The sequence below is a fragment of the Rhinopithecus roxellana genome, chromosome 2 (assembly GCF_007565055.1).
Source record: "Rhinopithecus roxellana isolate Shanxi Qingling chromosome 2, ASM756505v1, whole genome shotgun sequence".
Classification (NCBI taxonomy): Eukaryota; Metazoa; Chordata; class Mammalia; order Primates; family Cercopithecidae; genus Rhinopithecus; species Rhinopithecus roxellana.
The window spans coordinates 93,524,555-93,544,522 of record NC_044550.1 but is presented as its reverse complement, the minus strand read 5'-3'; the positions used below and the strand labels follow the sequence as shown (position 1 = coordinate 93,544,522).

Here is a 19,968-nt window from a genome sequence, read left to right as displayed (position 1 = left end):
TTGTTACATATGTATACTTATGCCATGTTGGTGTGCTGCACCCATCAACTCGTCAGCACCCCTCAATTCATCATTTATTTTTTTATACCCACTAAAGAGATGCACCAGCCAGCAGGATAAAGTCCCATTGCTTAGCTTCAAATACAAGGCCCTCCACATTTGGATACATCTTCATACTTATCCGAGCTGCAATTCCCACCATTGATCTTCAGCAAATTCAGTAGGTTTGACCCTACCGATGTTTACATTCCTCAGTCCTTTGCACTCATTCTTCTGTCTGGATAATCTCTCATTCTCCACTCATCTCCACCTACTCATTAAACTGTAATCATTGGTGAAAATAGATTAGGCTGCTCCTACTTTTCCCAGTCTTTCCTCTATCTCTAGAAGCAAAATCGATTACATCTGCAACTTCTCCCAGGAGCATATATATTTATCAGTCTGTTTGCACCCTGTGCCCTCAGTTTTTAGATACAAGGGAACCGATAAACATTTGAAGAAAGAATAATAAGATGCATAGGGATGTGATAGCTGTCACGATGGTACGTCTGCAAATCACTTAGTTGTAATCACATACAGATTACTTGACTATGGAGTGCCATCATTTCCAGATGACACCATTGTTGCCAAAATATAAAACTATTATCTATAATATTCATGGTGATATGCATTAGAAATGTATTTTCAAAACAAATAAGAACCTTCCTTTTAGTCAATATCTGCACCAATTGGAACAATATCAAAAGTTTTTCTTTCTTCTTATTCTCTCGCTGTCTTTTCAAAAATGTCTTTCTGGGTCAGTGCTGCCTCCAAGGATTAGAGACTTACTTCCAACATGAACAATCAGCTTTCGTGGTTTTACTAACATTATACACTGATGAGAAGATTTGGAAGTGCTGTCTTTTATCGCAGTCTTCCTTTTTTTTTTTTTTTCTTTTGTTCATAACAGAGCAGATAATTGTTTGCTGACCAGTTTTATCTGAGTTTTCAATTCAGTTCCTCAGGAATTTGATATTGATGTTGTAGTTGCTGCACTTTTTAGGTGACTGTCTAGGAAATTCCACTGCAGATGAGCTGTGGAAAGGTGTTTTAGCAAAGACTGGTGCTGGAACAAGAAAAGGAAAAGGCAACAGAACTAAAAAGAAGAGAAGAAAGGATTTGAACAGGGGTCAGATCATTAGTGAAGGGCCTTATGGTTTCTGTGGCCTGGTCTCAATGTCCCTCTTATTAAAAATGGAGCAGTACAGATCATCGCCCAAAAAAGTAAGGAAGAACAGAAGGAGGAGGCCAACATGACCCAGCAGAGAGAAGAATGGGACTGGAAGAGGAAGATGAAAATTAAATGAGAGCAAGGATGCAGTGGAAACTTGTGGGGAGGCATTGATCTTAGCCCCCCGACCCTGGTCCCAACACAGAAAAATATGATAATTATGATGCCAGGATACTTGAGGTAGGAAATGTTTTCAATAGGACAGCAAAAGAGGGAAGAAAGAGATTGGTAGGTGTCCTGGATGCTGTGGGGAATGGACAAGGAGCTTCAAGTTTTGCTGTTGGGAAAGCCACTAAACGGACAGATGCTTTCAGAAAAACAAAGGATAGAGCAGTTCATTATTTGCGTTATGTAGAACGATATGAAGACCATACAGTATTCCATGATATTTCATTAAGATTTAAAAGGAGACATATCAAGATTAAGAAACAACCCAGAGGTTATGATGTCTGCTGCCACAGAGCCATCATCACCATATGCCAGTGAGCTGGCATCAAAGACATGTATGCCAAGGTCTCTGGGTCCATCAGTATGCTCCCCCTCACCTGGGGCCTCTTCCATGGGCTCTTAGGAAACCCATCAACAGCTGGCAGGTAAGAAGGGCTTCCACAGTGTGGAATTCCCAGAGGAATGTGGCCCTCTGCCTATCATGGTTGCCTTCCCGGGGGACCTTGAAAAAGGAAACAGGTGATGAGGTTCCACATATAAAACTGGACTTGGAAGAAGTGAATGCTCTACAGGGAATGTAGCAGCTCTGTGCAGTCGGGTTTCTAGAGAGCCACCATGTAACCTCTCTGGCCTTGTGCAGCCAGTGCCTGGTGTTGCCCAGCACCTAGGAGAGACTCAGTCCCTCATACCCCAGAATGTCACCTAGTTTTTTGTTTGTTTGAGTAAAGTTTAACCTCTAAACTATTTATAAATAAATAATTATGGCTTTAAAGAAATCAATCCTTTATTTTACTACCACATAATGGTTGCTAAAACAATTTATTACCAACACACCTTTGTTGAGTACAGATATAGAGCAAAGGTGATAAATAAAATCAGATCCTGAGAAAACATCCTTGAGTTAGACAAGCGTGGAAATGACCTTAGGTATTGACAAAGACCAGTAATTTGTTACTTTTGTAAGAGTCGATTTTTCATAATATAATACAGACAGAATTAAATAAATATTATAATAGAAATGCAAACTAAGCTTCAGGAACACTTTGGGGATAGCAATAATGCTGACTTGGGAATTTAGAGAGGACTATAAGGAGGAAGAACCATTTGAGTTGATGTTTAAATAAGAATATGAAAATATAAGAAAATGGAAATAATGGGACGTGGTTAAAGTTTAGCAATTTTATTTTGGAGGCCATACTTTGCCAGTTAATGTAATCTGGCTCTGTGCCCCCACCCAAATCTCATCTTGAATTGTAATCCCCACGTGTTGGGAGAGGGACCTCATGGGAGGTAATTGAATCATGAGGGCAGTTTCTCCATACTATTCTTGTGATAATGAGCAAGTTCTCCTGAGATCTGATGGTTTTATAAGGGGCTTCCCCTTCGCTCAGCTCTCATTTTTCTCCTTCCTGCTGCCATGTGAAGTATGTTTGCTTCCTCTTCCACCATGATTGTAAGTTTCCCGAGGCTTCCCAGCCCTGCTGAACTGAGTCAATTAAACCTTTTTCTTTATAAATTATCCAGTCTCATGCAGTTCTTTATAGCAACATGAGAATGAACTAATACACCAGTATTGTTCTATTTTGTTAAATGCTAGAGATTAGTTTATAGGATAAGATCACCTGAGAGGCCAGGCGAGGTGGCTCATGCCTGTAATCCCAGCACTTTGGGAGACCAAGGCAGGTGGATCGCCTGCGGTTAGGAGTTCAAGACCAGCCTGGCCAACATGGTGAAACCCTGTCTCTACTAAAAATACAAATATTAGCCAGTCGTGGTGGCAGGCACCTGTTATCCCAGCTTCTTGGGAGGCTGAGACAGGAGAATTGCTTGAACCCAGGAGGTGGAGGCTGCAGTGAGGCGAGATCATACCACTGCACTCCAGCCTGGGCGACAGAGTGAGACTCTGTCTGAGAAAAAAAAAAAAAAAATCACCTTAGAATGGCCTGCAATATTTGTACTGGAAATTGACTACTCTATTTATAACTTTCCACAGAGTAGCAGATGCTCTGATGAGGGTACATTGACGAATATCACAAAATATGGATCTAAAAGTGATCAGTGTAGAAGGTGCTGTTTCCTCATTTTCTTTAAAAACAAAAAAAAAAAAATCAACACTTATTTTCTCCAGGGTAAAAAGCTATTATTGACTAGACAGTAAATAAAAATAAATGTGCATGTCTTTTACCTTTTCACTGCTTTATATTTTAATCAAGAAATAATCCTGAAGATTGGAATTGCTGCCCTGTGGGAACAAGGGTTTCCTGGACAGCCAGCAACTTTTCCTCCACACAGCACAGACTCTGAAATCATCCGTTGTCAGCACCATTGCTCTTTGCAGCTGTGCTCCCTCTCCCTGTTTAGCATGCCTGCTGTTTCCCACAGGGCTGAATCAGCAAGTCCCAGACTCTGCCTGCTCCAGCTAGCACTGTTCTTCACCAGTTATCAACTACTGTTGGTTCAGGTGGTTTTTTTTTTTTTTTGGTCCTCTGGTATAATTAAACTCCATCAGTCACCCAAGTATTTCTAGTGTTTGTGAATTAGCTTTATTAGTTTTAGAAATGAGAATCTAGAGGAATTCTTTGTAAACATAAACCAACAAAATTTGAGGAACAAAAATGTAAAAGGAGTTTAGAAAGCATGGCTCTCAATAGAATTAAATGAAGTCATCCTACTCCTCCTAAGTGACTAGTTTGCAGTTTTAGTAACACCTTACAGAGTAAAAAGGCATGGGTGATATTTATAAGTAAAATAATTTAATTTAAGATATATAAGGTCTGTGATGATCTAAATAAAATTTAAGGCGGTGCTACTGGAAGTAAACCCAAAATAAATTTATGAAAGCACAATCAAAAGCACTCTACTGTTTCTTTTGAACCATAACAAACAAGTCATTGTTGGACGTAGTTCTAACATCACCAGAGGATACATCACTTCTAATAGAGCCAAATGTCCTCTAATATGTTAAAAGCAATCTGGGTACCATCCTGGCTGAAGTTTTCGTATAAAATTCAATGTTCAATAAGTACAACTTTTTCTTTAGTGCATTCTTTTCATTAATTCATTCATAATTCTCTGTCTGTTCATCATGATCTGAGATTGAAATATATGTTCACTAGAAAATATACTGCAATTGACTAATAGATAAATTAGAAGATATGACTTTCCTTTTCGCTAATTTCCAAGGGAATGTTTTAAAAGATAGAATTGAATTAACCTTTGTGCAACATAATTTTTATATTTGAAATCTTATTTTTAAAATAAACTGATGCTAAAGAAGTGGGGTGGGCATAGTGGCTCATGCCTGTAATACCAGTGACTCGTGAGGCTGAGACAGGAGGATCAATTGAGGCCAGAAGTTCAAGACCAGCCTTGGCAATATAGAGACACCTCTTCTCAATAAATAAATAAATAGCTGAGTATAGTGTCATGTGCCTGTAATCGCAGATGCTCAGGAGGCTAAGGTAAAGGATCCCTTGAATTCAGGAGTTCAAGACTGTAGTGAGCTATGATAGTGCCACTGTACTCCCATCTGGGCAACAGAGTGGGACTCCATCTATAAATTTAATAAACATATACAAACTTTTTTTAGAAAGAAAAGAAATGGTTTCAGAGGTAAATAAAATTCCATTTGACAATAATTTCCAATCATTCCACATTTGAAATTTAAATTTTATTTTAAAATATGTAATTGAAAAAATACCAAATAAACATGGCAAGCTCTAAGTTTTACTTTAAAAAAAACTCCTATTCAGAATATGAACTGCAAGAACTGTGAGTGATGTTTGAAGATTTAAAAGATATTGAGGCAATGAAATGAAACATATCTTTAAAATTCCCTCAAGAATGAAAAGTTATAGGCCCTATAATATTTACTCTAAGTACAAAATGCTCTGAGTTGAAAAAAGGGCAGATTAATAACCTGCAAATAAAATAAGACAATCGTTTGGTACAAGCTGGAATTATAGGAGATAAATACCACCATCCCTACCGTTCTCTTTAATGTGAAAACAGTAAAACATGAAAACATGTGCTTCACAGTTTGCAATACTGCTGGTCACGTACAGATGGTCCTGACTTAAAAATTGTTCAGCTTATGATTTTTGAACTTTACAATAGTGCAAAAGGAATGCACAGTTAGTGGAAACTATACTATGGATACCCACACATCCATTCTGTATTTCATTTTCAGTATGGTATTCAATAAATTACATGAGATATTCAACACTTCATAATAAAATAGCCCTTGTGTTGGATGATTTTGTCCAACTATAGGCTAATGTAAGTGTTGTGAGCACCTTTGAAGCAGGCTAGGCTAAGCTATGATGTTTAATTGGTTAGATGTATTAAATGCATTTTCAGCGGGATGTGGTGGCTCACACCTATAATCCCAGCACTTTGTGGGGCCAAGGCGGGAGGATCACTTGAGCCTAGGGATTGAGACCAGCCTGTACAGCATGATGAAACCCAGTCTCTACAAAAATTAGCCAGGTGCAGTGGCACACACCTGTAGTCACAGCCACTTGGGAGGCTGAGGCAGGAGGATTGATTGAGCAAGGGAGGCAGAGGCTGCAGTGAGGCAAGATGACACCACTGCACTCCAGCCTGGGTGAAAGAGTGAGATCCTACCTCAAAAATATATAAAAATGAAAATAAAATAAATGCATTGTCAACTTATGATATTTCTAACTTACCATGGGTTTATCAAAGGAGTGTCTGTGTTAGATATATTTGGATAGTATTGATAGTATTGAAGCAGAGGGAGATTTTGGGGGTGCAGGGCAAGTCTCAGAAAAGTTACTTAAAGGATGCTGTATGCCTCTTTCTTTCTTTCTTTCTTTCTTTCTTTCTTTCTTTCTTTCTTTCTTTCTTTCTTTCTTTCTTTCTTTCTTTCTTTCTTTCTCTTTTGTTTTTAACCAGTGGGTTTTACCCAGTGCTATGGGTCTTCAGACCAGTTAGATTTTCAGACATTTAGGATGAGATCTTCCAGGAAAGGGATCTTCCAGTAGAGAGATAGGGCTGTTTCTCTGGTGAACTCCCAAATTTTTTATCACATTACTATCAAAGGACCCATTTGACAAAAGTGGTCATTTCCGTCTTATTTAATCAGCCGTGTTTAGAAATTAAGCTGGCACAATGTTATGGCATTTACTATATGTTTTTACCAATTATTATTTGTTAAATGCTATGTAATTATTAGTGACACAACGTGAGTTTAAGGAAAGTTTTCTTTTCTTAAAAAATTTATTCTTTCTAATTTTGCTCCTCTCAGATTGAATGCCTTAGTTTTAATCATTGCGACATAATAAAATAAGCATTTTGGATATTTCTAATCCCTGATAATTTATATTTTAAAGGTTCCCTTGCTACTTCATTGTTTTTCTTAGAATTGTCCAGTGATTTTCAAATGTAACATTTAATTCCTGCTTGTTTCATATCTCTATCAAATCTGTAATACTCTTTGTGCCTTTTGGGAAGAGCCTCTACACTAAAGAATACTTTTTCTTTTTTATACTTGTAGCTCCATAAACCTAGTTTATTGTGTTGAAACCCTATTGACATGATTTTTGATATTTAGTAGATTTTCCTTTATCTTGCCGTCATATCTTGCATGGTACTTTTAGTAAAACCTGACTTTTTGCAAGGTGATTTTTCTCTTTTGCTGTATTTTAAAAATTGTTATCAAGCAGGTCTCCAGTACAATATATGAAAATATCATGTCATTAAATATTTGGATTACTAAAATCTATTTGAAAATATTACCTGCTGAAATGTACATTCCATGAGGGCATGGAAATCCCATAAGAAACTTCTGCTTTGTTTAGACATATAACCCAAGTGCTTAGAATAATATTTGGCCTAGAATAATATTTGTATGCATTCTTTGTAAAAATAATATGATCAGAATTTTCCCTACACATTTGAAATTTTTTGTATATTTTATATGTTATGACCACGAATGCTAATCAAAGTGAGTTTATTAAGTAGCCTGAATTAGAAAGGAAACAATAAAATAAATAATAGCCATGAACAGAATAGTGAAGACGGAACTTTAAAATTTAAATTCTGAATTTTTTTTTTTTTTTTAATTGAGGCAGGGTCTGGCTCTGTTTCCCAGGCTGGAGTGCAGTGGTGTGATCACAGCTCGCTACAGCTTCTACCTCCCAGACTCAAGCAGTCCTCCCACCTCAGCCTCCAAAGCAGCTGGGACCACAGGCGCATGCCACGATGCACAATTTTCTTTTCTTTTTTTTTTTTTTTGTATTTTTTATAATAATGGAGTTTTGTCATGTTGCCCAGGCTGATCTCAAACTCCTGGGCTCAAGCAATCCACCCGCCTCAGCTTCCCAAAGTGCTGGGATTCCAGGTGTGAAGCCACTGTGCCGGTCCAAGTTCTGGATTCTTTTACAAGCCTTTTAATTCTTCAAAATGATTAAACAAATTGTTCAAAATTAAACTCTAAGTTATTTTCTTTCTTTTTTTTTTCTTTTCTTTTTTCTTTTTTTTTTTTTTTTTTTTTTTTTGAGAGAGAGAGAGAAACTCGCTGTGTGGCCCAGGCTGGAGTGCAGTGTTGCAATCTCAGCTCACTGCAAGCTCCTCCTCCCAGGTTCACGCCATTCTCCTGCCTCGGCCTCCTGAGTAGCTGGGACTTCAGGTGCCTGCCACCACGTCCATCTAATTTTTTGTATTTTTAGTAGAGATGGGGTTTCACTGTGTTAGCCAGGATGGTCTCAATCTCCTGACCTCGTGATCTGCCCGCCTCAGCCTCCCAAAGTGCTAGGATTACAGGCGTGAGCCATCGCGCCCGGCCATATCTAAGTTATTTTCAAAAGTGTGATATAAAGGTGAAAGCTGTAACGGGCAGAACACGATCTTTCCCCCCTCTCTCAAAACAAAATGTGAGGGTAGAGAGGAAAGTACAGATGTGTCTAACCTAGGAAGGATTCTTTAATCAGCAAAGAAGTTTTTCAATAGGCAATATATGTGAAGTGAATAGCAAAGGATGTATAGACATAAAAAAGGATGAGTAAAAACCCAGGAAGGAAGTTCACTTGACTTCACTTACCTGGAGTATTTGTTTCTGCTACCCTATACTGTGTTTGAAGCTTTGTAGTCCAGTACACTGAACTCTAAAGGAACCTATGCAATTTGGAAGACTATTCTTTGGAATGCACAAACAACTGCCCATTATATTTATTTTTTACAACACTCTTTTTAAAAAATCTGTAATGTTCATGTTATAAAAGTATGGGATAGGCCTGTATAAAATAGCCTTTTTTGCATATCAGCTATTTCATATGATTCAACCTAATGTATACAAAAAGATTCAGTAAATGTTTGTACAGAGATATAAACACTTAAATCTTTTAAGTCAATAAATCAAGGTGTTGAGAACTTTGAAGAACCTTTGTCTCGTCAATTTGTAAAGTAAATGTCTTCAACTCTGCTTGCCTACCAAAAAATGAAAGTAAGAAATGCTTAAAGAAAAAAGGCATCTGTTTTTCCTCCCTTTTGATCCTGGCTATATTATATCTTAAAATCTACTTCTCAGAGTATTGTTTTATTGATTATTCTAATTAATATTTTCATATAGTTCTTTCTGTGTTGTGTAAGTTTCTCTTTCAAGTCCTATTTTCTAAACTTGCCTTACAAAACCAATTTTTGCTGATTACAATGATTCAACAAGTAGATTCATACAGTTTGATTGCTGATGTTGTAGAAATATTCAGCCAAATCATTGCTATGCTCTAAATAACTACTAGGTAAAACCTCATTTTATTTTATTTTTGCAGTTGTTTGGAAGCTCAAGATTTTTAATTAGAAAATAAATTTTATCTGATACGTTTATATGACTTGATTTTCTATGTTTGAAACACTTTCTGTAAAGTCTGTAAACCACTTTTATTTCTTTTCAGAGGGCTTGGTTTGTCTCTTTGGGTCTGTGAGCTTCTGAAGCTTTAATCTGAACACCATCCCAACATCAAGAGTCTGTCTGATGTGTATCATGTGTGTCCTGCAAATCCTTCACTGTTGTTAGAGGGTAGCCCTTGAAATGGAAGTTCTTAGATGACAAATCCTATGACATTTATGTATGTATATGGTACTATTAAAAATCAGCATTCAATTATAAGCCTATAAAATGGAATAGAAATATATGTGAATTTTAAGATACCCTGTTTGGTAGTTAAAAACATGAAATGAAGATAATAATAGTTTTCACAAGTTAAAGATGTTCTTAGCTACTCTGCACATCACTTGTAAACCAATCCTTTTACTCCATCTTTTGACTTATTTTGTCCTTATCTTGTTTCATCATCTAATATTTTAAATATTTTATTTTTGTCTTATTCATTTCTGCCTCTTGCCACTACAATATAAATTCAATGAGTTATTTTTCATGTATTTATTCCAGCACCTAAAGTACTATTAATACAGAATGGCTGGGCTTCTGGCTAAATCCCACCCTTCAGCCTGGAACCACGACCCTAAGTGAAAACAGTTGACATTGTTCTTCCACCCAAATGCCGCTCTTTTGGCCTGCCACCCCTGTCCTGTCCCCATAAAAAGACTGCATTTGACAGAGCCACACAAGTGGCTGATGCAAGTGATCGGGGATGCAAGCTGCTTAACATCGAGGATACAAGCTGGTAAATGTTGGGGAAATAAGCAGCTGGGCATCGGAGACTATGGATAGACATGGCTAACTTCAGATGGTGCAGTTTCAGGGAAAGGTTACCTGTTTCCCACACCAACCCCTTTCCGACTCCCCATTCGGCTGAGAGTCACATCCATTGCCCAGTAAAATCCTTCACATACACTACCCTTCAATCCGTTCGTGTGACCCGATTCTTCTTGGATGCCAGACAAGAACCCAGGTTCCTAGAGGGTAGGGGCTTGGAAGCTGTGGCAAGGCTCACGTAGACCCTGCTTCCACCAGAGAAGAGTGACCAGCCACTTTCAGCATTCCTTCCCTCTGGTTCCTGCACTCTCTTATTTGCACAATCCCTCTTGTGAGGTGTGGCCAGTGGCAGGCTGAGTGAAATGAGCTACTCCAGTTCCTGCCCATGAAGGTCAAGTTCAAGGGAACAATCCTTTTTCATCCATCCTGTGCCCATAAAAAAAACTTCAGCTGGCAGAGCAACACAAGTGGCTTATGCATGCAGTCATGGATGTAAATTGAAGTCTTTTTTTTTTATGGGCACAGGATCAGGGCACGGTAGGCCAAAAAAGCAACATTTGGGCAGAAAAGCAGAATCAGCTATTTTCACATATGACCACAGTTCCAGGCTTAAGGGTGGGATTTGGCCAGGAGCCCAGCCTTCCTGTATCAGTATGGAACATAAAGGTACTCATTACATATTTGTTGACTGGCTGAATGGATGATTGCTGAATTGGATGTTAAAGGCTATGTAGTCTTTCAAGAGTGTTGGAGGCCTGCTGAGACTGATTAAAACCATTTATTCATTTGTTCAACAAGAATTTACTAAGCATGCATTTTGTCCCAGGCACTGTATTAGCTTAGATATGCAATGTTAAAGGAGATATGGCCCTGTCCACTGTAGGCAGGTTTTCAAATGACCCTAAAAATAAGAGTCACTTTAGTCTTGCATAATCATTATCTCACTCCTGGGACTTTTGTGTATAAGTGGCAAGTCTGTCACATGCCCAGGACTGAGACATAGGTTTTTCAATCCATGCAATTGGTAAGGAAACATTTTGCCACCATGTCTCATGTACTGCATGACAGGCTAAATGTTGCCCATATACAATGTAGATATCGCTTTCTGGAAGATGAATTAAAATGTAAACAGTATCTTTACCACTTGGGAAAACAAAAATTATCTGAAAATAGAATCACAAGGACATGAATTTAAACTGGCCTTGGATTAGTACATTTAATTCTGAGATGTTTCCAAAAATATAAGGAGAATTGGTGGTGGTGACCTAATCGGGTCACTGGGCTTCATTTAGAAGGTTCAAGCTTTTTGAATCAAATGAAGAAAACACAAACAATGAGAATCAGAATGGAGTGAAGTAACTCTGGTCCTGGAGTCAAGGGACTAAAATTAAAATGAATTCAAATATGTACTAAACGATGTGACTTTCACATGTGATTCTTGGTTACTATATCTGTAAAGTAGCTATAATGACTTGTATGTGCAACATTGGTTTCTTTTGAGAACTAAGATAATATTTATGAAAACATTTGTTAAGCTATAAAATCTATGCAAAATCAACATATGAGTAGTCTGTGCTATGATGAACCTCTTTAGGCTCAGGGGATATTAAAAGTGATTTTCTTTTTCTCACTAGTGCAAATTTACAAAATTCCAGAATTATACTCCTGATACAAGCAAAACAATTTCTATTTTTCTCTACCCAATTAACACTTCAAATTTATCATTGGGCTTTCTTTCTTTCTATTCTAGGGCTGTGGCACATAAAACAAGCTTTCCAAGCCCTCTATGCCTTTCTTTAAAAACAAACAAACAAAACAAACAGACAAACAAAAAAACTTCCGTGGTTCATGCAATCAACCAAATGTGTTTGTTGAAGTAAAGAAATTGCTAGAGACAATGCTCCTATAAATCTTTTACCTTGCTTTGAAAAACCATGTTCCAAATAAACAGCTGGAAATCATAAGGATTATTAGCTCTTTGTGTTAAGAAATTTCAAGTGAAATTAGGTTACTTAAGTAGTTCTTAGCATTATAATTTTTGATAATTGCTCCTCGAATTTATCTTTGTTTTATGTCTCCATAGATAGACACCTTTGCACATTTAGATGTGCTTCCAAGTACCCAGGTGAAAGATTCACAATTTTTAAAAAATGTACTGTGTTAAAATAATGCAATAAATACTTTTGTATCACATATGATATATGTAACTTATTCATAATACATGTATAACTTAATATTTTTGTATCATGTATGATATGTTATGTATAACATACATAATATGTGTATAACTTAATATAATTATTCTTCAAAAAATATATTAGAAGTTGATATGAATTGGCTTTGTGTCCCCACCTAAATCTCATCTAGGACTGTAATCCCTATAATCCCTATAAATCAAGGAAGGGACCTGGTTCAAGGTGATTGGATCATGGGGGCGGTTTTCCCCATGCTGTTCTCATCCTAGTGAGTTATTATGAGACCTGATGGTATTAGAAGTGTTTGACAGTTCCTCTTTCACACACTCTCTCTCACCTGCCACCATGTAAGACATTCCTATTTCCCCTTCTGCCATGATTGTGAGTTTCCTGAGGCCCCCCCCAGCCATGCAGAACCGTGAGTCAATTAAACCTTTTTACTTTATACATTACCCAGTCTCAGGCAGTTCCTTAGAGCAGTGTGAAAATGGACTAAAACAGAACTATAATATATAAGTATATCTTATATATAAGTATAACTTAATTATTATACACAGGTTACAATTATACTCTGGTTTTGCAGAGTATAAGTGATGGCCACTGCGGACCCTGTGGAGTGGCCACTGTGAAGATGCCAGCTGCAGCTCGGGAGGTATGGCTGGGGCTGCACACTCCATGGAGCTGACTGGAGCTGAAAACATGCAGGAACTGGGAACAGGAGGGAGCCCTGCCCCTTTCTGAGTTGGAAGTGCAGGAGCCCCACCCTCCCAGGCTGCAGACCCTGGCATCCCTGCACTCTTGAGGGATCAGAAAGTCCCCCTTTCCCCTCAGGTTCAGAAGTGCCTGCTCTTGCTGCCTGGTCTCTCCCTGCTCCTGGCACCTGCCCACTCTGATTTCAGAGCAAAGTTGTGGCTGAGCCTGGGTGCTATCTTGACCTGGCCTGGTGTGCATGTGCTCAGCATGGCACTGACATTCTAGTTCCCTGCCACTTCAACCCCTTCTGAACTTTGGGCACCAATGAGCATGGGAGGGAGGCCAAGGGGGCTCCGAGGGTGGCTGGGTGTGGGCCTGCAGGTGCCCCTCAGCATGGACAGCTGAAGTTCTGGAGACTACATGTTGATTAGCAGCAGGAGGCAGACAGGTTTCTGAGTGGAAAGGAGTGGGTCCTTGGTGAAACCCTTCTTTTAATCCAGGGACAGCCTGAAGGATAGGGGCTGGGGCTGCCAGTTCTGGGTGGAGTCCACTGCCCAGAGTGAGAATTTATGTTGCTTTTTACAGGCCCACCCATGGCTGCCCATGGACCAATCACCATGTACTTCCTCCCTTCTGAAGCCCACAAAAACCCCAGCCACAGCCAGACTCACAGAGATGTTGGGACAACCTGCCTGCAGATAGGCACTACCCATTCCATGTCTCCTCTCCACTGAGGGCTGCTCTTGTTGAGACAACCTGCCTGCAGAAAGGAAGTACCCACTTTAGGTCTCCAGAGAGCTGTATTGTTGCTCAATAAAGCACCTCTTTACCTTACTCACCCTCCAGTTGTCTGCATACCTCATTCTTCTTGGAAGTGGGACAAGAACTTGGGACCTGCTGAATGAGGGGACTAAAAGAGCTATAATACAAAGAGGGCTGAAATACACCCCCTTTGCTCGCTGCATTGCGGGTGACTAGAAGGAGAGAAGAGCTATGGCTCTTCCAGAAGCCCAGACCTAGGGGCTTCCCAAGCCAGGGTTTTGACATTCGATTTGGGGCTTTGCAGTTTCTGGCATCTCCAAGCTTCCAGGTGCCTCCACATTCCCCTTGTCCAGACGTGGGTGCCTATAGTGGAAGCTGCTTACAGAGCATCAGATCCAGCTGCAGGCTCGCATGAAGCCAGTTCCTGGAGCTGCCCGTCCAGCCATAGCAGCTGGCATGTCTGGCTATGTGCAGTGGTTGGACCCTGCTCTTGCTCTCTCAGACACCCCTCATTACTCTGTGCCTCATCCTTGGAAGACACGGGATCCAGGTCAGTAGCAAAAGCCAAGTGCAGCCTACCAGGCCAAGTGAGCAGAATAAGCCCAGTGGGCCTGAGCAAAACTTGGGCAAAGACACCACTGGCCACAGAGGCTTCTGGCTGGAAAAGCAACACCCCAAGGATCCTGTGACATAAGGTGGTTATACATCTGAAGGAAAGGAAAGATTAAAACAATTGTTTATTAGTAAGAAAAAGATAATTAACATAGAGACTTAAAACTGTCTTCAGATTCATAGAATTCTTCAAATGTTATTGGTAGAATTTCTTTAGATTGTTTGATGACCCAGACAAGAAATAATTAATGTCACAAAGTGGCAAAAGATAATTGAATTAATATTAGCTCACCACTTAATTACCTCTTGGGAAGAAGACAAATCAAGCCTAGAACATTTTAGTCACTGCAATATAAGGTTAGGGAGCGATATTTACTAGTAGTTCCTGGTTTACAGTAAAGTAACTCAATTTGTTAGTATAGACCTCAATTTTTAAGAATATAGTCAAGATTTACTTATAAAAACTATTGTCTAATTCTGTTCTCATCTTTCTTGACATCTCAGCAGCTTTAACCATGTTAACAACTAAATTTCCCTAATGTTTCTGTAACAGAGGCCTCTCTTATGACCCTGCTCATCCCTCTGGGCCCCAAGAAAAAAACAAAAACAAGAGTCTCATCTCTCATCCTGATTTATTTGATTAATTTGAGAGACTTATATAGCACAAACCATGCTCTAGGTACTCCTAAGCACTTTACAAAAATTAACTCATGTCATAGTCATAGCAATAGGTCAAAATCCAGGACACGAAGACAACAAATATAACTGTTCAAAGTTGAAGAACTAGTAAATGGCAAAGTTGGAATTTGAACCCATGTTCTCTGGCTCCAGAGCCTGTGCACTTAAATGTGATAACATGCTACCTCGCCAATCTATAATTAAGTTTGTTACTTGTTCCTCATAAACCATTCAAATCCTTTTGCTTTTCTCCATCTCCCCTGCCATCAGGCTAACCAAACCACCATGTTTCACATGATATTTTTGCACTCTCTTCTCCTCTCTCTAGTCCATCACTCATTACCAGTTATTTCTTAAAAACATAAATCTGATTATATTGCTCACTAGAGTAGAAACTTTCAACAGCTTTCCAGTAACATAAAAATCAACTTCCTTTTACACTACCTAGTTTGCACCTTTTTTTTCCAGCCCTCCATTCCCATGGAATACTCTATTCTGGATACACTTGGCTGCTTCTAATTCCTCAAATGTTCCAGGCTCCTTCCCACTTCAGAGCGTTCTCCATAAATCATTCCCTTAGGCCAAGTTTTCTTGACCTCAGCATTATTGATAGTTTGGCCTGGATAGTTCTTTTTTGTGGATGGCTGTTCGGTGCACCATAAGATGTTTAGCAGCAATACTCGCCTCCACGCAACTAAATGCCAATAGCAATCCCCAGTTTTAACAACCCAAAACTGCCAAATGTCCCCATGGGGGAATGAGAGGATTACTTCTATTCAGAACCATTGCCTTAGACTGAACTATTCTAGTCCCTTCTTCTCTAGAGCCTTGGTTTATTCTTATTCACCAACAATAAGAGAAGGTAACGAAGCAGAATTGGGCAAAAGGAAACACTGAGCTGTAAGAATGCAGCTCACTGAAGCATTCACAGCAGATCACTTCTTGGGTCAATTTTATCCACTTGTTAATATACAAGTTCTGGTGGGCCTCTTTTCCTAGAGTAAATTGATAAGAGTGAGAAACTGTAGTCCCTACTGCTGCAGCAGGTCTCGGGATTGCATCTGATATTCATTGTCTCCCTCCTCTACAATTTATTTGACATTCCCTCACCCCAGGCTATCTCATGGTGAGGCATCTATTGTGACACATATACTCATCCTTGTGGGGTCTGTGTCCTTCTCAGGCTGTGACTGTTTCACTGTCTATCAAAATTGGGTCAAAGAGTAGCAAGACGGTCTTAAGTGAGTTGCCTCGATGTCAATCATATTCCTCTCTTGCTCCCCCTGTGGAGAAGTAGCAAAGTGCTCATAGCAACTTCAAATGAAGCAGCATTCTCAGCACTGGGAGAACCAGGGCTTCCATCCTGAAAGAGTAACTGGATACCACACTACAGTATCCACTACACTAGGTCAAGTCTCTGCAGTATTTGCCCTCATGACATTTATTTCATTTGTAATGAAATATTTGCTTTTATTGGGTAAGTGATCTCCTCTCCTACCATAAATTCCTTCCTCTGATACAAAAGTAAAAAGACAAAGATTGTGTTAACAGATATAAGAGAGTTATGCAACAAGAGGCAGTTCACATTAGAAAGAATTTTTTTCTTTCAGATGTTTCCTCCTGAGAGGCTTGAAGGACCTACTCTTCCCAAAGATCCACCTACTCTTCCCAAAGATCATCAACTAGAGGGGAAAGGTATAGAAATAATTGACTACAATCCAAGATCCTGAGGGAGATCGAAGAGCTTAAAGACCCAGGAAGAAGATTAAGTAAATTAACAAGAAAAGACTCCTCAATACACATCTAAGGTGGATTTTATGATGTCGAATAAACTATGAGGAAAATAAAATACCATCCTGCACCATTCTCTGAGTTTCAAATTAAGGAAATGTTCTATTGGCATAATTTTGTGGTAATGGTTTGTACTTATGGCCTTTAGAGATGGTTTTGATTTTTAATGTCTGTTTTCTCTACCAGGGTGTGTGCCTCCTGAGGACAGTGACTGTGTCACTCTGAGGAAAGAAAGAAAGAGTTACTCTGATCTTAATTTATTTAAGCAGAATCTCACTCTTGCACCAGGACAGGCCTGATTAGGGCTTTAGAGATTGTCAACAAACTTGTATTCAAAAAGATGACAAAAAATTTGACATGTGAACTTTTGTAGATCACAGAAATAGTGAGATATCTATTAAAGTAATGTTTCTTTTCTTCATTCATGGGGGTTATCAATGACCAGGGTAAAGCTCCTCAAATTTATGATAAAAATAGAGAGACATTAATTTTACCATAGATTATGTAATTGAAGTTACATGTGATGGATTGGTTTTTTAAAGTTATATAAGATATAGATATACAGATATAAATAGATAGATCTATATATATACATATATGCATGCAGAGTGCATGCAGCCCCCTAAACGTTTCTGTTCCCAGTATCAGATATATATATACACACATACATATATGTGTGTGTGTATATATGTGTGTATATGTATATGTGTATATATACGTGTGTGTGTGTGTGTGTATATCTGATATGGTTTGGCTGTGTCCCCACCTAAATATCATCTTGAATTCCCACATGTTGTGAGAGAGACCTGGTGGGAGGCAATTAAATTATGGGGGCAGGTCTTTCCCATTCTGTTCTTGTGACAGTGAATAAGTCTCATGAGATCTGATGACTTTATAAGGCAGAGTTTCCCTGCACAAGCTCTCTCTCTCTTTGCTGCTGCCATCCTCATAAGATGTGACTTGCTCCTCCTTGCCTTCTGCCATGATTGTGAGGCCTCTCCAGCCCTGTGAAACTGTAAGTCCATTAAACCTCTCTCTTTTGTAAATTGCCCAATATCAGGTATGTCTTTATCAGCAGCATGAAAATGGACTAATACAATATCCTCTGTCAACTTTCTCTCGATTATCAATCCTCACTTGTCAGTGTAGGCAATAGGCTCATGTGGACCATTTTGCTAGCTTTCAGATTTTTCTGTTGTTCTGTCATGTTATATTAAGGGTGTCTATTATTTGTCACTATTTCTATCATGCAAGGGGATCACAGACATGCACACTAGGATCACATGTTGCAGGGATACCATAGGGTTTATTAGGCCAAAACTTACAAGCAGGGAAGTAGCAGAGTGCATGCAACCCCCTCTATGCTATGGAACAACACCTTCTGTTCCATAGCATAGACTGGGGTTAGATATATTGCATGTACCATGGACAAGGTACAAGCAGAGAGGCGCTTGCTGTGATCAGCAGGCTTGACAGAAAGCTGAACACACCATGGGGAGCACTTTCACCAGTGAGAACGATTCCACCTCAAACACTGTGTTTCCTATTTATAGATTACCTAAGTAGGACTTGGGAACATCTAGTTTCTCTAAGCAACAAGAAAGATATCAAGGGATGTCCAGAAATAGCACAAAGCAATATGAATACCAAGGGCCAAGGTCTGCCCACCAAAAGCTCTGGGAACAACCTTGCCTGCCAGGATGCTGACATCATCCCAAGCCTCATTTCTTTACAGATGGCAGCTGAACCAGGTCTTGACTAAACTACCAAAAGAGGAAAGGAAATATGCTTCCAAACCTATCCAGATTTGATTCTCAGCAACTCCTCCTGACCTTAACGATCTTTCTAGAGTGCCTTTCCCTACCACCAACTTCGACCACATTTCTGTGCCAATGACTACTTGATGCCTATTTCCTCTTTATTGTCTTTTATATTTCATCAGTCTTGGACTTCTTTCTTTTCCTCCTCCTCCTTTTGCCATCCTTTATTCAATTGATTATTAAGATTCAAAACATTTTCCATTTTGGACATGACATTTGGTTACAAATCTAAAATATTTGTCACTGGAAAGGCCGCTGGGAGTCCCTGTATGCACTGACTTTGCTACACAGCCCTGGGGTTTAACCTCTTGGTGCCTTATTTTTTTTCACTCTTATTATTCAGTGATCATTAAGACAGGTAATTTAGGTGAAAGCATTTTAGACATTATAAGTGCTGCTCAAGTCAAAGACATTATTGAAAATATTTTAACAGCAGTGGTGGAGAACTTGCTACAGAAAGTTCTGGTCTTTCCCTTCATCTGACTTTGTACAGACTGGGTAATACTCCTCTAACTAACAGGAAGCTCAGAGAATAGTGTCTGCTGCTAAACTGCACTTGTTGCATAATTTTAAGTAAGCATTAGAAAATTATTAATGTACAGAGCTTTGAATAATGGCTAAACAATATTTAATAATAACTGTTAAGGTTGTGAAGCATACAACCTAACCATATCATCTTGAACTATCCTCATTTCAAATCCATTGAGCCTCTTTCCATTTCTCTGTCTCTCAATGTCTTTGTTGCTTTTAATATGATAGCCCAGTATAAGATGAATATAAATTCTGCAGATATTGAGTTAGAGGCTCATAGCCATGTTTAGCCATTTACTAATTGTATACCTTTGGAAATTTAACCTTGCTGAACCTGAATTTTCTTAAATATAAAATGTGATGATGATATCTAACTTGTAGATTTGCTGTGAATATGTGTATTCATTAAAATTTCTTTCCGTCTGGGTGTGGTAGCTCATGCCTGTAATCTCAGCACTTTGGGAGGTTGAGGTGGGAGAATCATTTGAGCCCAGGAGTTCAAGACCAGCCTAGGTGACAGGGCAAAACCCTGCCCTTACAAGAAACACAAAAAAATTAGTTGGGCATGGTAGTGCACACCTGTAGTTCCACCCAAGAGGCTGAGGTGGGAGGATCGCTTGGACCTGGGAGGTGGAGGCTGCAGTGAATCCAGATCGTGCCACTGTACTCCAGCCTGAGTGACAGAGCAATACTGCATCTTAAAAAATAAAAATAAAAAAAAATTAAAACAAAACAAAAACAACAACAGCAACAACAACAACAACAAAAAAA

The 19,968-nt window shown here is 39.0% G+C and overlaps 1 pseudogene; it reads left to right on the top strand.

Annotated features, from left to right (window-relative positions):
• The first annotated feature begins 512 nt into the window (after nucleotides 1-512).
• On the top strand, nucleotides 513-2,019 carry LOC104672212 (annotated as a pseudogene).
• The last annotated feature ends 17,949 nt before the right edge of the window (nucleotides 2,020-19,968 follow it).